We start from the raw sequence: 16,879 nt of genomic DNA, 5'->3' as shown, positions 1-16,879 counted from the left end.
TCCTGCCCGACTTGCGTGTCCCTGAAGGCCCTGGCTGTTGCCAAGGAAAACGTTTTCTTCTATTCCCAGAACTTTTGCACCTTTTCGGAGCACACTTAAGCTGTCTGGCCCTCTTTAAAAGCACAGCTGGCAGCGGTGGGATTCGAACCCACGCCCCCGAAGAGACTGGAGCCTAAATCCAGCGCCTTAGACCCCTCGGCCACGCTACCCTGTTGGGGCTCTCTTCGTGGGCCCCGTTCTGCCCATTTGTTTTACAGCAATAGAGCAAGCTTCGGCTGTGGACCTTCACTGAGGCTCTGAAGCCCGTCGAGTGCGGCCAAGGAAGAGAACGGGAGCATGCAGTGTCACTTCTCCAGTCTTTTTTGCTCAGGCATAGCAGCCACAAGAGCCTTCTAAAAGGCTGTCTTGGCAGCGGTGGGATTCGAACCCACGCCCCCGAAGAGACTGGAGCCTTAATCCAGCGCCTTAGACCGCTCGGCCACGCTACCATGCGAAAATGCCTTCCATGGGCCATTTTCTGCCTACATTTATTGATTTCATTTTTATCATGTCTCGCTTCGCCACAAGTACATCCGTTGAAATTCCTACGTGCCTTTAAGGAGCTCCTCGACAGGTGGAAAGGCCTCCTAAATACAGGGGTGCGCAGTTACACTCCTGGAGGCTCCACCCCCTCCCTGCAAGCTGCAGTTTCCATCTCTAATCAAACACACCTGAATCAGCTAAGCAAAGCCTTCAGGCCTTACTGCAAAATGGCAGCCAGCTGTGTCGCAGTTCAACTCAAAATCACGAGGTAGTTGTCATTTCACCAAAAACTATCAATGAGTCAAGTTAGCTGCTTCCATTATTTTAGACTGTACATTATTATTACATTCAAATTCATTTTTAAAGTGTTATTACTATGATTGTAAGCTAACAATGCGGGCATTGACTCAAAGTGTAAACGATTAAAGCACGATTACTTGGTAACCACTGTACGAAGGGCGGGGCCCAGGGATAGGAACGAGTCACCCCGCCTTAGCAATGAGACAACCGTCGTGGGAGAGATTGATGCATCCTGCCCGACTTGCGTGTCCCTGAAGGCCCTGGCTGTTGCCAAGGAAAACGTTTTCTTTTATTCCCCAACTACATTTATTGATTTCATTTTTATCATGTCTTGCTTCGCCACAAGTACATCCGTTGAAATTCCTACGTGCCTTTAAGGAGCTCCTCGACAGGTGGAAAGGCCTCCTAAATACAGGGGTGCGCAGTTACACTCCTGGAGGCTCCACCCCCTCCCTGCAAGCTGCAGTTTCCATCTCTAATCAAACACACCTGAATCAGCTAAGCAAAGCCTTCAGGCCTTACTGCAAAATGGCAGCCAGCTGTGTCGCAGTTCAACTCAAAATCACGAGGTAGTTGTCATTTCACCAAAAACTATCAATGAGTCAAGTTAGCTGCTTCCATTATTTTAGACTGTACATTATTATTACATTCAAATTCATTTTTAAAGTATTATTACTATGATCGTAAGCTAACAATGCGGGCATTGACTCAAAGTGTAAACGATTAAAGCACGATTACTTGGTAACCACTGTACGAAGGGCGGGGCCCAGGGATAGGAACGAGTCACCCCGCCTTAGCAATGAGACAACCGTCGTGGGAGAGATTGATGCATCCTGCCCGACTTGCGTGTCCCTGAAGGCCCTGGCTGTTGCCAAGGAAAACGTTTTCTTCTATTCCCAGAACTTTTGCGCCTTTTCGGAGCACACTTAAGGTGTCGGGCCCTCTTTAAAACCACTGCTGGCAGCGGTGGGATTCGAACCCACGCCCCCGAAGAGACTGGAGCCTAAATCCAGCGCCTTAGACCCCTCGGCCACGCTACCCTGTCGGGGCTCTCTTCGTGGGCCCCGTTCTGCCCATTTGTTTTACAGCAATAGAGCAAGCTTCGGCTGTGGACCTTCACTGAGGCTCTGAAGCCCGTCGAGTGCGGCCAAGGAAGAGAACGGGAGCATGCAGTGTCACTTCTCCAGTCTTTTTTGCTCAGGCTTAGCAGCCAAAAGAGCCTTCTAAAAGGCTGTCTTGGCAGCGGTGGGATTCGAACCCACGTCCCCGAAGAGACTGGAGCCTTAATCCAGCGCCTTAGACCGCTCGGCCACGCTACCATGCGAAAATGCATTCCATGGGCCATTTTCCAACTACATTAATTGATTTCATTTTTATCATGTCTCGCTTCCCCACAAGTACATCCGTTGAAATTCCTACGTGCCTTTAAGGAGCTCCTCGACAGGTGGAAAGGCCTCCTAAATACAGGGGTGCGCAGTTACACTCCTGGAGGCTCCACCCCCTCCCTGCAAGCTGCAGTTTCCATCTCTAATCAAACACACCTGAATCAGCTAAGCAAAGCCTTCAGGCCTTACTGCAAAATGGCAGCCAGCTGTGTCGCAGTTCAACTCAAAATCACGAGGTAGTTGTCATTTCACCAAAAACTATCAATGAGTCAAGTTAGCTGCTTCCATTATTTTAGACTGTACATTATTATTACATTCAAATTCATTTTTAAAGTGTTATTACTATGATTGTAAGCTAACAATGCGGGCATTGACTCAAAGTGTAAACGATTAAAGCACGATTACTTGGTAACCACTGTACGAAGGGCGGGGCCCAGGGATAGGAACGAGTCACCCCGCCTTAGCAATGAGACAACCGTCGTGGGAGAGATTGATGCATCCTGCCCGACTTGCGTGTCCCTGAAGGCCCTGGCTGTTGCCAAGGAAAACGTTTTCTTCTATTCCCCAACTACATTTATTGATTTCATTTTTATCATGTCTCGCTTCCCCACAAGTACATCCGTTGAAATTCCTACGTGCCTTTAAGGAGCTCCTCGACAGGTGGAAAGGCCTCCTAAATACAGGGGTGCGCAGTTACACTCCTGGAGGCTCCACCCCCTCCCTGCAAGCTGCAGTTTCCATCTCTAATCAAACACACCTGAATCAGCTAAGCAAAGCCTTCAGGCCTTACTGCAAAATGGCAGCCAGCTGTGTCGCAGTTCAACTCAAAATCACGAGGTAGTTGTCATTTCACCAAAAACTATCAATGAGTCAAGTTAGCTGCTTCCATTATTTTAGACTGTACATTATTATTACATTCAAATTCATTTTTAAAGTATTATTACTATGATCGTAAGCTAACAATGCGGGCATTGACTCAAAGTGTAAACGATTAAAGCACGATTACTTGGTAACCACTGTACGAAGGGCGGGGCCCAGGGATAGGAACGAGTCACCCCGCCTTAGCAATGAGACAACCGTCGTGGAAGAGATTGATGCATCCTGCCCGACTTGCGTGTCCCTGAAGGCCCTGGCTGTTGCCAAGGAAAACGTTTTCTTCTATTCCCAGCACTTTTGCACCTTTTCGGAGCATGCTTAAGCTGTCTGGCCCTCTTTAAAAGCACAGCTGGCAGCGGTGGGATTCGAACTCACGCCCCCGAAGAGACTGGAGCCTAAATCAAGCGCCTTAGACCCCCTCGGCCACGCTACCCTGTCAGGGCTCTCTTCGTGGGCCCCGTTCTGCCCATTTGTTTTACAGCAATAGAGCAAGCTTCGGCTGTGGACCTTCACTGAGGCTCTGAAGCCCGTCGAGTGCGGCCAAGGAAGAGAACGGGAGCATGCAGTGTCACTTCTCCAGTCTTTTTTGCTCAGGCTTAGCAGCCACAAGAGCCTTCTAAAAGGCTGTCTTGGCAGCGGTGGGATTTGAACCCACGCCCCCGAAGAGACTGGAGCCTTAATCCAGCGCCTTAGACCGCTCGGCCACGCTACCATGCGAAAATGCATTCCATGGGCCATTTTCCAACTACATTTATTGATTTCATTTTTATCATGTCTCGCTTCTCCACAAGTACATCCGTTGAAATTCCTACGTGCCTTTAAGGAGCTCCTCGACAGGTGGAAAGGCCTCCTAAATACAGGGGTGCGCAGTTACACTCCTGGAGGCTCCACCCCCTCCCTGCAAGCTGCAGTTTCCATCTCTAATCAAACACACCTGAATCAGCTAAGCAAAGCCTTCAGGCCTTACTGCAAAATGGCAGCCAGCTGTGTCGCAGTTCAACTCAAAATCACGAGGTAGTTGTCATTTCACCAAAAACTATCAATGAGTCAAGTTAGCTGCTTCCATTATTTTAGACTGTACAATGTTATTACATTCAAATTCATTTTTAAAGTGTTATTACTATGATTGTAAGCTAACAATGCGGGCATTGACTCAAAGTGTAAACGATTAAAGCACGATTACTTGGTAACCACTGTACGAAGGGCGGGGCCCAGGGATAGGAACGAGTCACCCCGCCTTAGCAATGAGACAACCGTCGTGGAAGAGATTGATGCATCCTGCCCGACTTGCGTGTCCCTGAAGGCCCTGGCTGTTGCCAAGGAAAACGTTTTCTTCTATTCCCCAACTACATTTATTGATTTCATTTTTATCATGTCTCGCTTCCCCACAAGTACATCCGTTGAAATTCCTACGTGCCTTTAAGGAGCTCCTCGACAGGTGGAAAGGCCTCCTAAATACAGGGGTGCGCAGTTACACTCCTGGAGGCTCCACCCCCTCCGTGCAAGCTGCAGTTTCCATCTCTAATCAAACACACCTGAATCAGCTAAGCAAAGCCTTCAGGCCTTACTGCAAAATGGCAGCAAGCTGTGTCGCAGTTCAACTCAAAATCACGAGGTAGTTGTCATTTCACCAAAAACTATCAATGAGTCAAGTTAGCTGCTTCCATTATTTTAGACTGTACATTATTATTACATGCAAATTCATTTTTAAAGTATTATTACTATGATCGTAAGCTAACAATGCGGGCATTGACTCAAAGTGTAAACGATTAAAGCACGATTACTTGGTAACCACTGTACGAAGGGCGGGGCCCAGGGATAGGAACGAGTCACCCCGCCTTAGCAATGAGACAACCGTCGTGGAAGAGATTGATGCATCCTGCCCGACTTGCGTGTCCCTGAAGGCCCTGGCTGTTGCCAAGGAAAACGTTTTCTTTTATTCCCAGCACTTTTGCACCTTTTCGGAGCATGCTTAAGCTGTCTGGCCCTCTTTAAAAGCACAGCTGGCAGCGGTGGGATTCGAACCCACGCCCCCGAAGAGACTGGAGCCTAAATCCAGCGCCTTAGACCCCTCGGCCACGCTACCCTGTCGGGGCTCTCTTCGTGGGCCCCGTTCTGCCCATTTGTTTTACAGCAATAGAGCAAGCTTCGGCTGTGGACCTTCACTGAGGCTCTGAAGCCCGTCGAGTGCGGCCAAGGAAGAGAACGGGAGCATGCAGTGTCACTTCTCCAGTCTTTTTTGCTCAGGCTTAGCAGCCACAAGAGCCTTCTAAAAGGCTGTCTTGGCAGCGGTGGGATTTGAACCCACGTCCCCGAAGAGACTGGAGCCTTAATCCAGCGCCTTAGAACGCTCGGCCACGCTACCATGCGAAAATGCATTCCATGGGCCATTTTCCAACTACATTTATTGATTTCATTTTTATCATGTCTCGCTTCCCCACAAGTACATCCGTTGAAATTCCTACGTGCCTTTAAGGAGCTCCTCGACAGGTGGAAAGGCCTCCTAAATACAGGGGTGTGCAGTTACACTCCTGGAGGCTCCACCCCCTCCCTGCAAGCTGCAGTTTCCATCTCTAATCAAACACACCTGAATCAGCTAAGCAAAGCCTTCAGGCCTTACTGCAAAATGGCAGCCAGCTGTGTCGCAGTTCAACTCAAAATCACGAGGTAGTTGTCATTTCACCAAAAACTATCAATGAGTCAAGTTAGCTGCTTCCATTATTTTAGACTGTACAATGTTATTACATTCAAATTCATTTTTAAAGTGTTATTACTATGATTGTAAGCTAACAATGCGGGCATTGACTCAAAGTGTAAACGATTAAAGCACGATTACTTGGTAACCACTGTACGAAGGGCGGGGCCCAGGGATAGGAACGAGTCACCCCGCCTTAGCAATGAGACAACCATCGTGGAAGAGATTGATGCATCCTGCCCGACTTGCGTGTCCCTGAAGGCCCTGGCTGTTGCCAAGGAAAACGTTTTCTTTTATTCCCCAACTACATTTATTGATTTCATTTTTATCATGTCTCGCTTCCCCACAAGTACATCCGTTGAAATTCCTACGTGCCTTTAAGGAGCTCCTCGACAGGTGGAAAGGCCTCCTAAATACAGGGGTGCGCAGTTACACTCCTGGAGGCTCCACCCCTCCGTGCAAGCTGCAGTTTCCATCTCTAATCAAACACACCTGAATCAGCTAAGCAAAGCCTTCAGGCCTTACTGCAAAATGGCAGCAAGCTGTGTCGCAGTTCAACTCAAAATCACGAGGTAGTTGTCATTTCACCAAAAACTATCAATGAGTCAAGTTAGCTGCTTCCATTATTTTAGACTGTACATTATTATTACATGCAAATTCATTTTTAAAGTATTATTACTATGATCGTAAGCTAACAATGCGGGCATTGACTCAAAGTGTAAACGATTAAAGCACGATTACTTGGTAACCACTGTACGAAGGGCGGGGCCCAGGGATAGGAACGAGTCACCCCGCCTTAGCAAAGAGACAACCGTCGTGGAAGAGATTGATGCATCCTGCCCGACTTGCGTGTCCCTGAAGGCCCTGGCTGTTGCCAAGGAAAACGTTTTCTTCTATTCCCAGCACTTTTGCACCTTTTCGGAGCATGCTTAAGCTGTCTGGCCCTCTTTAAAAGCACAGCTGGCAGCGGTGGGATTCGAACCCACGCCCCCGAAGAGACTGGAGCCTAAATCCAGCGCCTTAGACCCCTCGGCCACGCTACCCTGTCGGGGCTCTCTTCGTGGGCCCTGTTCTGCCCATTTGTTTTACAGCAATAGAGAAAGCGTCGGCTGTGGACCTTCACTGAGGCTCTGAAGCCCGACGAGTGCGGCCAAGGAAGAGAACGGGAGCATGCAGTGTCACTTCTCCAGTCTTTTTTGCTCAGGCTTAGCAGCCACAAGAGCCTTCTAAAAGGCTGTCTTGGCAGCGGTGGGATTTGAACCCACGCCCCCGAAGAGACTGGAGCCTTAATCCAGCGCCTTAGAACGCTCGGCCACGCTACCATGCGAAAATGCATTCCATGGGCCATTTTCCAACTACATTTATTGATTTCATTTTTATCATGTCTCGCTTCCCCACAAGTACATCCGTTGAAATTCCTACGTGCCTTTAAGGAGCTCCTCGACAGGTGGAAAGGCCTCCTAAATACAGGGGTGTGCAGTTACACTCCTGGAGGCTCCACCCCCTCCCTGCAAGCTGCAGTTTCCATCTCTAATCAAACACACCTGAATCAGCTAAGCAAAGCCTTCAGGCCTTACTGCAAAATGGCAGCCAGCTGTGTCGCAGTTCAACTCAAAATCACGAGGTAGTTGTCATTTCACCAAAAACTATCAATGAGTCAAGTTAGCTGCTTCCATTATTTTAGACTGTACAATGTTATTACATTCAAATTCATTTTTAAAGTGTTATTACTATGATTGTAAGCTAACAATGCGGGCATTGACTCAAAGTGTAAACGATTAAAGCACGATTACTTGGTAACCACTGTACGAAGGGCGGGGCCCAGGGATAGGAACGAGTCACCCCGCCTTAGCAATGAGACAACCGTCGTGGAAGAGATTGATGCATCCTGCCCGACTTGCGTGTCCCTGAAGGCCCTGGCTGTTGCCAAGGAAAACGTTTTCTTCTATTCCCCAACTACATTTATTGATTTCATTTTTATCATGTCTCGCTTCCCCACAAGTACATCCGTTGAAATTCCTACGTGCCTTTAAGGAGCTCCTCGACAGGTGGAAAGGCCTCCTAAATACAGGGGTGCGCAGTTACACTCCTGGAGGCTCCACCCCCTCCGTGCAAGCTGCAGTTTCCATCTCTAATCAAACACACCTGAATCAGCTAAGCAAAGCCTTCAGGCCTTACTGCAAAATGGCAGCAAGCTGTGTCGCAGTTCAACTCAAAATCACGAGGTAGTTGTCATTTCACCAAAAACTATCAATGAGTCAAGTTAGCTGCTTCCATTATTTTAGACTGTACATTATTATTACATGCAAATTCATTTTTAAAGTATTATTACTATGATCGTAAGCTAACAATGCGGGCATTGACTCAAAGTGTAAACGATTAAAGCACGATTACTTGGTAACCACTGTACGAAGGGCGGGGCCCAGGGATAGGAACGAGTCACCCCGCCTTAGCAAAGAGACAACCGTCGTGGAAGAGATTGATGCATCCTGCCCGACTTGCGTGTCCCTGAAGGCCCTGGCTGTTGCCAAGGAAAACGTTTTCTTTTATTCCCAGCACTTTTGCACCTTTTCGGAGCATGCTTAAGCTGTCTGGCCCTCTTTAAAAGCACAGCTGGCAGCGGTGGGATTCGAACCCACGCCCCCGAAGAGACTGGAGCCTAAATCTAGCGCCTTAGACCCCCTCGGCCACGCTACCCTGTCGGGGCTCTCTTTGTGGGCCCCGTTCTGCCCATTTGTTTTACAGCAATAGAGCAAGCTTCGGCTGTGGACCTTCACTGAGGCTCTGAAGCCCGTCGAGTGCGGCCAAGGAAGAGAAAGGGAGCATGCAGTGTCACTTCTCCAGTCTTTTTTGCTCAGGCTTAGCAGCCACAAGAGCCTTCTAAAAGGCTGTCTTGGCAGCGGTGGGATTTGAACCCACGTCCCCGAAGAGACTGGAGCCTTAATCCAGCGCCTTAGAACGCTCGGCCACGCTACCATGCGAAAATGCATTCCATGGGCCATTTTCCAACTACATTTATTGATTTCATTTTTATCATGTCTCGCTTCCCCACAAGTACATCCGTTGAAATTCCTACGTGCCTTTAAGGAGCTCCTCGACAGGTGGAAAGGCCTCCTAAATACAGGGGTGTGCAGTTACACTCCTGGAGGCTCCACCCCCTCCCTGCAAGCTGCAGTTTCCATCTCTAATCAAACACACCTGAATCAGCTAAGCAAAGCCTTCAGGCCTTACTGCAAAATGGCAGCCAGCTGTGTCGCAGTTCAACTCAAAATCACGAGGTAGTTGTCATTTCACCAAAAACTATCAATGAGTCAAGTTAGCTGCTTCCATTATTTTAGACTGTACAATGTTATTACATTCAAATTCATTTTTAAAGTGTTATTACTATGATTGTAAGCTAACAATGCGGGCATTGACTCAAAGTGTAAACGATTAAAGCACGATTACTTGGTAACCACTGTACGAAGGGCGGGGCCCAGGGATAGGAACGAGTCACCCCGCCTTAGCAATGAGACAACCGTCGTGGAAGAGATTGATGCATCCTGCCCGACTTGCGTGTCCCTGAAGGCCCTGGCTGTTGCCAAGGAAAACGTTTTCTTCTATTCCCCAACTACATTTATTGATTTCATTTTTATCATGTCTCGCTTCCCCACAAGTACATCCGTTGAAATTCCTACGTGCCTTTAAGGAGCTCCTCGACAGGTGGAAAGGCCTCCTAAATACAGGGGTGCGCAGTTACACTCCTGGAGGCTCCACCCCCTCCGTGCAAGCTGCAGTTTCCATCTCTAATCAAACACACCTGAATCAGCTAAGCAAAGCCTTCAGGCCTTACTGCAAAATGGCAGCAAGCTGTGTCGCAGTTCAACTCAAAATCACGAGGTAGTTGTCATTTCACCAAAAACTATCAATGAGTCAAGTTAGCTGCTTCCATTATTTTAGACTGTACATTATTATTACATGCAAATTCATTTTTAAAGTATTATTACTATGATCGTAAGCTAACAATGCGGGCATTGACTCAAAGTGTAAACGATTAAAGCACGATTACTTGGTAACCACTGTACGAAGGGCGGGGCCCAGGGATAGGAACGAGTCACCCCGCCTTAGCAAAGAGACAACCGTCGTGGAAGAGATTGATGCATCCTGCCCGACTTGCGTGTCCCTGAAGGCCCTGGCTGTTGCCAAGGAAAACGTTTTCTTCTATTCCCAGCACTTTTGCACCTTTTCGGAGCATGCTTAAGCTGTCTGGCCCTCTTTAAAAGCACAGCTGGCAGCGGTGGGATTCGAACTCACGCCCCCGAAGAGACTGGAGCCTATATCCAGCGCCTTAGACCCCTCGGCCACGCTACCCTGTCGGGGCTCTCTTCGTGGGCCCCGTTCTGCCCATTTGTTTTACAGCAATAGAGCAAGCTTCGGCTGTGGACCTTCACTGAGGCTCTGAAGCCCGTCGAGTGCGGCCAAGGAAGAGAACGGGAGCATGCAGTGTCACTTCTCCAGTCTTTTTTGCTCAGGCTTAGCAGCCACAAGAGCCTTCTAAAAGGCTGTCTTGGCAGCGGTGGGATTTGAACCCACGTCCCCGAAGAGACTGGAGCCTTAATCCAGCGCCTTAGAACGCTCGGCCACGCTACCATGCGAAAATGCATTCCATGGGCCATTTTCCAACTACATTTATTGATTTCATTTTTATCATGTCTCGCTTCCCCACAAGTACATCCGTTGAAATTCCTACGTGCCTTTAAGGAGCTCCTCGACAGGTGGAAAGGCCTCCTAAATACAGGGGTGTGCAGTTACACTCCTGGAGGCTCCACCCCCTCCCTGCAAGCTGCAGTTTCCATCTCTAATCAAACACACCTGAATCAGCTAAGCAAAGCCTTCAGGCCTTACTGCAAAATGGCAGCCAGCTGTGTCGCAGTTCAACTCAAAATCACGAGGTAGTTGTCATTTCACCAAAAACTATCAATGAGTCAAGTTAGCTGCTTCCATTATTTTAGACTGTACAATGTTATTACATTCAAATTCATTTTTAAAGTGTTATTACTATGATTGTAAGCTAACAATGCGGGCATTGACTCAAAGTGTAAACGATTAAAGCACGATTACTTGGTAACCACTGTACGAAGGGCGGGGCCCAGGGATAGGAACGAGTCACCCCGCCTTAGCAATGAGACAACCGTCGTGGAAGAGATTGATGCATCCTGCCCGACTTGCGTGTCCCTGAAGGCCCTGGCTGTTGCCAAGGAAAACGTTTTCTTCTATTCCCCAACTACATTTATTGATTTCATTTTTATCATGTCTCGCTTCCCCACAAGTACATCCGTTGAAATTCCTACGTGCCTTTAAGGAGCTCCTCGACAGGTGGAAAGGCCTCCTAAATACAGGGGTGCGCAGTTACACTCCTGGAGGCTCCACCCCCTCCGTGCAAGCTGCAGTTTCCATCTCTAATCAAACACACCTGAATCAGCTAAGCAAAGCCTTCAGGCCTTACTGCAAAATGGCAGCAAGCTGTGTCGCAGTTCAACTCAAAATCACGAGGTAGTTGTCATTTCACCAAAAACTATCAATGAGTCAAGTTAGCTGCTTCCATTATTTTAGACTGTACATTATTATTACATGCAAATTCATTTTTAAAGTATTATTACTATGATCGTAAGCTAACAATGCGGGCATTGACTCAAAGTGTAAACGATTAAAGCACGATTACTTGGTAACCACTGTACGAAGGGCGGGGCCCAGGGATAGGAACGAGTCACCCCGCCTTAGCAAAGAGACAACCGTCGTGGAAGAGATTGATGCATCCTGCCCGACTTGCGTGTCCCTGAAGGCCCTGGCTGTTGCCAAGGAAAACGTTTTCTTTTATTCCCAGCACTTTTGCACCTTTTCGGAGCATGCTTAAGCTGTCTGGCCCTCTTTAAAAGCACAGCTGGCAGCGGTGGGATTCGAACCCACGCCCCCGAAGAGACTGGAGCCTAAATCTAGCGCCTTAGACCCCCTCGGCCACGCTACCCTGTCGGGGCTCTCTTTGTGGGCCCCGTTCTGCCCATTTGTTTTACAGCAATAGAGCAAGCTTCGGCTGTGGACCTTCACTGAGGCTCTGAAGCCCGTCGAGTGCGGCCAAGGAAGAGAAAGGGAGCATGCAGTGTCACTTCTCCAGTCTTTTTTGCTCAGGCTTAGCAGCCACAAGAGCCTTCTAAAAGGCTGTCTTGGCAGCGGTGGGATTTGAACCCACGTCCCCGAAGAGACTGGAGCCTTAATCCAGCGCCTTAGAACGCTCGGCCACGCTACCATGCGAAAATGCATTCCATGGGCCATTTTCCAACTACATTTATTGATTTCATTTTTATCATGTCTCGCTTCCCCACAAGTACATCCGTTGAAATTCCTACGTGCCTTTAAGGAGCTCCTCGACAGGTGGAAAGGCCTCCTAAATACAGGGGTGTGCAGTTACACTCCTGGAGGCTCCACCCCCTCCCTGCAAGCTGCAGTTTCCATCTCTAATCAAACACACCTGAATCAGCTAAGCAAAGCCTTCAGGCCTTACTGCAAAATGGCAGCCAGCTGTGTCGCAGTTCAACTCAAAATCACGAGGTAGTTGTCATTTCACCAAAAACTATCAATGAGTCAAGTTAGCTGCTTCCATTATTTTAGACTGTACAATGTTATTACATTCAAATTCATTTTTAAAGTGTTATTACTATGATTGTAAGCTAACAATGCGGGCATTGACTCAAAGTGTAAACGATTAAAGCACGATTACTTGGTAACCACTGTACGAAGGGCGGGGCCCAGGGATAGGAACGAGTCACCCCGCCTTAGCAATGAGACAACCGTCGTGGAAGAGATTGATGCATCCTGCCCGACTTGCGTGTCCCTGAAGGCCCTGGCTGTTGCCAAGGAAAACGTTTTCTTCTATTCCCCAACTACATTTATTGATTTCATTTTTATCATGTCTCGCTTCCCCACAAGTACATCCGTTGAAATTCCTACGTGCCTTTAAGGAGCTCCTCGACAGGTGGAAAGGCCTCCTAAATACAGGGGTGCGCAGTTACACTCCTGGAGGCTCCACCCCCTCCGTGCAAGCTGCAGTTTCCATCTCTAATCAAACACACCTGAATCAGCTAAGCAAAGCCTTCAGGCCTTACTGCAAAATGGCAGCAAGCTGTGTCGCAGTTCAACTCAAAATCACGAGGTAGTTGTCATTTCACCAAAAACTATCAATGAGTCAAGTTAGCTGCTTCCATTATTTTAGACTGTACATTATTATTACATGCAAATTCATTTTTAAAGTATTATTACTATGATCGTAAGCTAACAATGCGGGCATTGACTCAAAGTGTAAACGATTAAAGCACGATTACTTGGTAACCACTGTACGAAGGGCGGGGCCCAGGGATAGGAACGAGTCACCCCGCCTTAGCAAAGAGACAACCGTCGTGGAAGAGATTGATGCATCCTGCCCGACTTGCGTGTCCCTGAAGGCCCTGGCTGTTGCCAAGGAAAACGTTTTCTTTTATTCCCAGCACTTTTGCACCTTTTCGGAGCATGCTTAAGCTGTCTGGCCCTCTTTAAAAGCACAGCTGGCAGCGGTGGGATTCGAACCCACGCCCCCGAAGAGACTGGAGCCTAAATCAAGCGCCTTAGACACCCTCGGCCACGCTACACTGTCGGGGCTCTCTTCGTGGGCCCCGTTCTGCCCATTTGTTTTACAGCAATAGAGCAAGCTTCGGCTGTGGACCTTCACTGAGGCTCTGAAGCCCGTCCAGTGCGGCCAAGGAAGAGAACGGGAGCATGCAGTGTCACTTCTCCAGTCTTTTTTGCTCAGGCTTAGCAGCCACAAGAGCCTTCTAAAAGGCTGTCTTGGCAGCGGTGGGATTTGAACCCACGTCCCCGAAGAGACTGGAGCCTTAATCCAGCGCCTTAGACCGCTCGGCCACGCTACCATGCGAAAATGCCTTCCATGGGCCATTTTCCGCCTACATTTATTGATTTCATTTTTATCATGTCTCGCTTCGACACAAGTACATCCGTTGAAATTCCTACGTGCCTTTAAGGAGCTCCTCGACAGGTGGAAAGGCCTCCTAAATACAGGGGTGCGCAGTTACACTCCTGGAGGCTCCACCCCCTCCGTGCAAGCTGCAGTTTCCATCTCTAATCAAACACACCTGAATCAGCTAAGCAAAGCCTTCAGGCCTTACTGCAAAATGGCAGCCAGCTGTGTCGCAGTTCAACTCAAAATCACGAGGTAGTTGTCATTTCACCAAAAACTATCAATGAGTCAAGTTAGCTGCTTCCATTATTTTAGACTGTACATTATTATTACATTCAAATTCATTTTTAAAGTGTTATTACTATGATTGTAAGCTAACAATGCGGGCATTGACTCAAAGTGTAAACGATTAAAGCACGATTACTTGGTAACCACTGTACGAAGGGCGGGGCCCAGGGATAGGAACGAGTCACCCCGCCTTAGCAATGAGACAACCGTCGTGGAAGAGATTGATGCATCCTGCCCGACTTGCGTGTCCCTGAAGGCCCTGGCTGTTGCCAAGGAAAACGTTTTCTTCTATTCCCAGCACTTTTGCACCTTTTCGGAGCATGCTTAAGCTGTCTGGCCCTCTTTAAAAGCACAGCTGGCAGCGGTGGGATTCGAACCCACACCCCCGAAGAGACTGGAGCCTAAATCTAGCGCCTTAGACCCCCTCGGCCACGCTACCCTGTCGGGGCTCTCTTTGTGGGCCCCGTTCTGCCCATTTGTTTTACAGCAATAGAGCAAGCTTCGGCTGTGGACCTTCACTGAGGCTCTGAAGCCCGTCGAGTGCGGCCAAGGAAGAGAAAGGGAGCATGCAGTGTCACTTCTCCAGTCTTTTTTGCTCAGGCTTAGCAGCCACAAGAGCCTTCTAAAAGGCTGTCTTGGCAGCGGTGGGATTTGAACCCACGTCCCCGAAGAGACTGGAGCCTTAATCCAGCGCCTTAGAACGCTCGGCCACGCTACCATGCAAAAATGCATTCCATGGGCCATTTTCCAACTACATTTATTGATTTCATTTTTATCATGTCTCGCTTCCCCACAAGTACATCCGTTGAAATTCCTACGTGCCTTTAAGGAGCTCCTCGACAGGTGGAAAGGCCTCCTAAATACAGGGGTGTGCAGTTACACTCCTGGAGGCTCCACCCCCTCCCTGCAAGCTGCAGTTTCCATCTCTAATCAAACACACCTGAATCAGCTAAGCAAAGCCTTCAGGCCTTACTGCAAAATGGCAGCCAGCTGTGTCGCAGTTCAACTCAAAATCACGAGGTAGTTGTCATTTCACCAAAAACTATCAATGAGTCAAGTTAGCTGCTTCCATTATTTTAGACTGTACAATGTTATTACATTCAAATTCATTTTTAAAGTGTTATTACTATGATTGTAAGCTAACAATGCGGGCATTGACTCAAAGTGTAAACGATTAAAGCACGATTACTTGGTAACCACTGTACGATGGGAGGGGCCCAGGGATAGGAACGAGTCACCCCGCCTTAGCAATGAGACAACCGTCGTGGGAGAGATTGATGCATCCTGCCCGACTTGCGTGTCCCTGAAGGCCCTGACTGTTGCCAAGGAAAACGTTTTCTTCTATTCCCAGCACTTTTGCACCTTTTCGGAGCACGCTTAAGCTGTCTGGCCCTCTTTAAAAGCACAGCTGGCAGCGGTGGGATTCGAACTCACGCCCCCGAAGAGACTGGAGCCTATATCCAGCGCCTTAGACCCCTCGGCCACGCTACCCTGCTGGGGTTCTCTTCGTGGGCCCCGTTCTGCCCATTTGTTTTACAGCAACAGAGAAAGCGTCGGCTGTGGACCTTCACTGAGGCTCTGAAGCCCGACGAGTGCGGCCAAGGAAGAGAACGGGAGCATGCAGTGTCACTTCTCCAGTCTTTTTTGCTCAGGCTTAGCAGCCACAAGAGCCTTCTAAAAGGCTGTCTTGGCAGCGGTGGGATTTGAACCCACGCCCCCGAAGAGACTGGAGCCTTAATCCAGCGCCTTAGACCGCTCGGCCACGCTACCATGTGAAAATGCCTTCCATGGGCCATTTTCCGCCTACATTTATTGATTTCATTTTTATCATGTCTCGCTTCGACACAAGTACATCCGTTGAAATTCCTACGTGCCTTTAAGGAGCTCCTCGACAGGTGGAAAGGCCTCCTAAATACAGGGGTGCGCAGTTACACTCCTGGAGGCTCCACCCCCTCCGTGCAAGCTGCAGTTTCAATCTCTAATCAAACACACCTGAATCAGCTAAGCAAAGCCTTCAGGCCTTACTGCAAAATGGCAGCAAGCTGTGTCGCAGTTCAACTCAAAATCACGAGGTAGTTGTCATTTCACCAAAAACTATTAATGAGTTAAGTTAGCTGCTTCCATTATTTTAGACTGTACATTATTATTACATGCAAATTCATTTTTAAAGTATTATTACTATGATTGTAAGCTAACAATGCAGGCATTGACTCAAAGTGTAAACGATTAAAGCACGATTACTTGGTAACCACTGTACGAAGGGCGGGGCCCAGGGATAGGAACGAGTCACCCCGCCTTAGCAAAGAGACAACCGTCGTGGAAGAGATTGATGCATCCTGCCCGACTTGCGTGTCCCTGAAGGCCCTGGCTGTTGCCAAGGAAAACGTTTTCTTCTATTCCCAGCACTTTTGCACCTTTTCGGAGCATGCTTAAGCTGTCTGGCCCTCTTTAAAAGCACAGCTGGCAGCGGTGGGATTCGAACCCACGTCCCCGAAGAGACTGGAGCCTAAATCTAGCGCCTTAGACCCCCTCGGCCACGCTACCCTGTCGGGGCTCTCTTTGTGGGCCCCGTTCTGCCCATTTGTTTTACAGCAATAGAGCAAGCTTCGGCTGTGGACCTTCACTGAGGCTCTGAAGCCCGTCGAGTGCGGCCAAGGAAGAGAAAGGGAGCATGCAGTGTCACTTCTCCAGTCTTTTTTGCTCAGGCTTAGCAGCCACAAGAGCCTTCTAAAAGGCTGTCTTGGCAGCGGTGGGATTTGAACCCACGTCCCCGAAGAGACTGGAGCCTTAATCCAGCGCCTTAGAACGCTCGGCCACGCTACCATGCGA

At 48.7% G+C, this 16,879-nt stretch overlaps 19 non-coding genes across 19 annotated transcripts; all 19 read right to left on the bottom strand.

The window, feature by feature from the left end:
• Nucleotides 1-127: 127 nt before the first annotated feature.
• On the bottom strand, nucleotides 128-209 carry trnal-uag (transfer RNA leucine (anticodon UAG)). The gene has a single exon. It is a non-coding gene; the product is annotated as a tRNA-Leu (tRNA).
• Nucleotides 210-406: 197 nt separating this feature from the next.
• On the bottom strand, nucleotides 407-488 carry trnal-aag (transfer RNA leucine (anticodon AAG)). Its single transcript has one exon. It is a non-coding gene; the product is annotated as a tRNA-Leu (tRNA).
• Nucleotides 489-1,780: 1,292 nt separating this feature from the next.
• On the bottom strand, nucleotides 1,781-1,862 carry trnal-uag (transfer RNA leucine (anticodon UAG)). The gene has a single exon. It is a non-coding gene; the product is annotated as a tRNA-Leu (tRNA).
• Nucleotides 1,863-2,059: 197 nt separating this feature from the next.
• Nucleotides 2,060-2,141, bottom strand: trnal-aag (transfer RNA leucine (anticodon AAG)). Its single transcript has one exon. It is a non-coding gene; the product is annotated as a tRNA-Leu (tRNA).
• Nucleotides 2,142-3,713: 1,572 nt separating this feature from the next.
• Nucleotides 3,714-3,795, bottom strand: trnal-aag (transfer RNA leucine (anticodon AAG)). The gene has a single exon. It is a non-coding gene; the product is annotated as a tRNA-Leu (tRNA).
• Nucleotides 3,796-5,087: 1,292 nt separating this feature from the next.
• trnal-uag (transfer RNA leucine (anticodon UAG)) lies at nucleotides 5,088-5,169 on the bottom strand. Its single transcript has one exon. It is a non-coding gene; the product is annotated as a tRNA-Leu (tRNA).
• A 197-nt stretch (nucleotides 5,170-5,366) lies between these two features.
• Nucleotides 5,367-5,448, bottom strand: trnal-aag (transfer RNA leucine (anticodon AAG)). The gene has a single exon. It is a non-coding gene; the product is annotated as a tRNA-Leu (tRNA).
• A 1,291-nt stretch (nucleotides 5,449-6,739) lies between these two features.
• On the bottom strand, nucleotides 6,740-6,821 carry trnal-uag (transfer RNA leucine (anticodon UAG)). The gene has a single exon. It is a non-coding gene; the product is annotated as a tRNA-Leu (tRNA).
• A 197-nt stretch (nucleotides 6,822-7,018) lies between these two features.
• trnal-aag (transfer RNA leucine (anticodon AAG)) lies at nucleotides 7,019-7,100 on the bottom strand. The gene has a single exon. It is a non-coding gene; the product is annotated as a tRNA-Leu (tRNA).
• A 1,292-nt stretch (nucleotides 7,101-8,392) lies between these two features.
• On the bottom strand, nucleotides 8,393-8,475 carry trnal-uag (transfer RNA leucine (anticodon UAG)). Its single transcript has one exon. It is a non-coding gene; the product is annotated as a tRNA-Leu (tRNA).
• A 197-nt stretch (nucleotides 8,476-8,672) lies between these two features.
• On the bottom strand, nucleotides 8,673-8,754 carry trnal-aag (transfer RNA leucine (anticodon AAG)). Its single transcript has one exon. It is a non-coding gene; the product is annotated as a tRNA-Leu (tRNA).
• A 1,571-nt stretch (nucleotides 8,755-10,325) lies between these two features.
• On the bottom strand, nucleotides 10,326-10,407 carry trnal-aag (transfer RNA leucine (anticodon AAG)). Its single transcript has one exon. It is a non-coding gene; the product is annotated as a tRNA-Leu (tRNA).
• Nucleotides 10,408-11,699: 1,292 nt separating this feature from the next.
• Nucleotides 11,700-11,782, bottom strand: trnal-uag (transfer RNA leucine (anticodon UAG)). Its single transcript has one exon. It is a non-coding gene; the product is annotated as a tRNA-Leu (tRNA).
• A 197-nt stretch (nucleotides 11,783-11,979) lies between these two features.
• trnal-aag (transfer RNA leucine (anticodon AAG)) lies at nucleotides 11,980-12,061 on the bottom strand. Its single transcript has one exon. It is a non-coding gene; the product is annotated as a tRNA-Leu (tRNA).
• Nucleotides 12,062-13,633: 1,572 nt separating this feature from the next.
• trnal-aag (transfer RNA leucine (anticodon AAG)) lies at nucleotides 13,634-13,715 on the bottom strand. The gene has a single exon. It is a non-coding gene; the product is annotated as a tRNA-Leu (tRNA).
• A 971-nt stretch (nucleotides 13,716-14,686) lies between these two features.
• trnal-aag (transfer RNA leucine (anticodon AAG)) lies at nucleotides 14,687-14,768 on the bottom strand. The gene has a single exon. It is a non-coding gene; the product is annotated as a tRNA-Leu (tRNA).
• A 970-nt stretch (nucleotides 14,769-15,738) lies between these two features.
• On the bottom strand, nucleotides 15,739-15,820 carry trnal-aag (transfer RNA leucine (anticodon AAG)). Its single transcript has one exon. It is a non-coding gene; the product is annotated as a tRNA-Leu (tRNA).
• A 691-nt stretch (nucleotides 15,821-16,511) lies between these two features.
• trnal-uag (transfer RNA leucine (anticodon UAG)) lies at nucleotides 16,512-16,594 on the bottom strand. Its single transcript has one exon. It is a non-coding gene; the product is annotated as a tRNA-Leu (tRNA).
• A 197-nt stretch (nucleotides 16,595-16,791) lies between these two features.
• Nucleotides 16,792-16,873, bottom strand: trnal-aag (transfer RNA leucine (anticodon AAG)). Its single transcript has one exon. It is a non-coding gene; the product is annotated as a tRNA-Leu (tRNA).
• Between the last annotated feature and the right edge of the window lie 6 nt (nucleotides 16,874-16,879).

Source organism: Chanodichthys erythropterus, chromosome 19 (genome assembly GCF_024489055.1).
Source record: "Chanodichthys erythropterus isolate Z2021 chromosome 19, ASM2448905v1, whole genome shotgun sequence".
NCBI classification, from domain to species: domain Eukaryota; kingdom Metazoa; phylum Chordata; class Actinopteri; order Cypriniformes; family Xenocyprididae; genus Chanodichthys; species Chanodichthys erythropterus.
The sequence above is the reverse complement of the archived record's forward strand: the minus strand, read 5'-3'. Positions and strand labels throughout refer to the sequence as shown.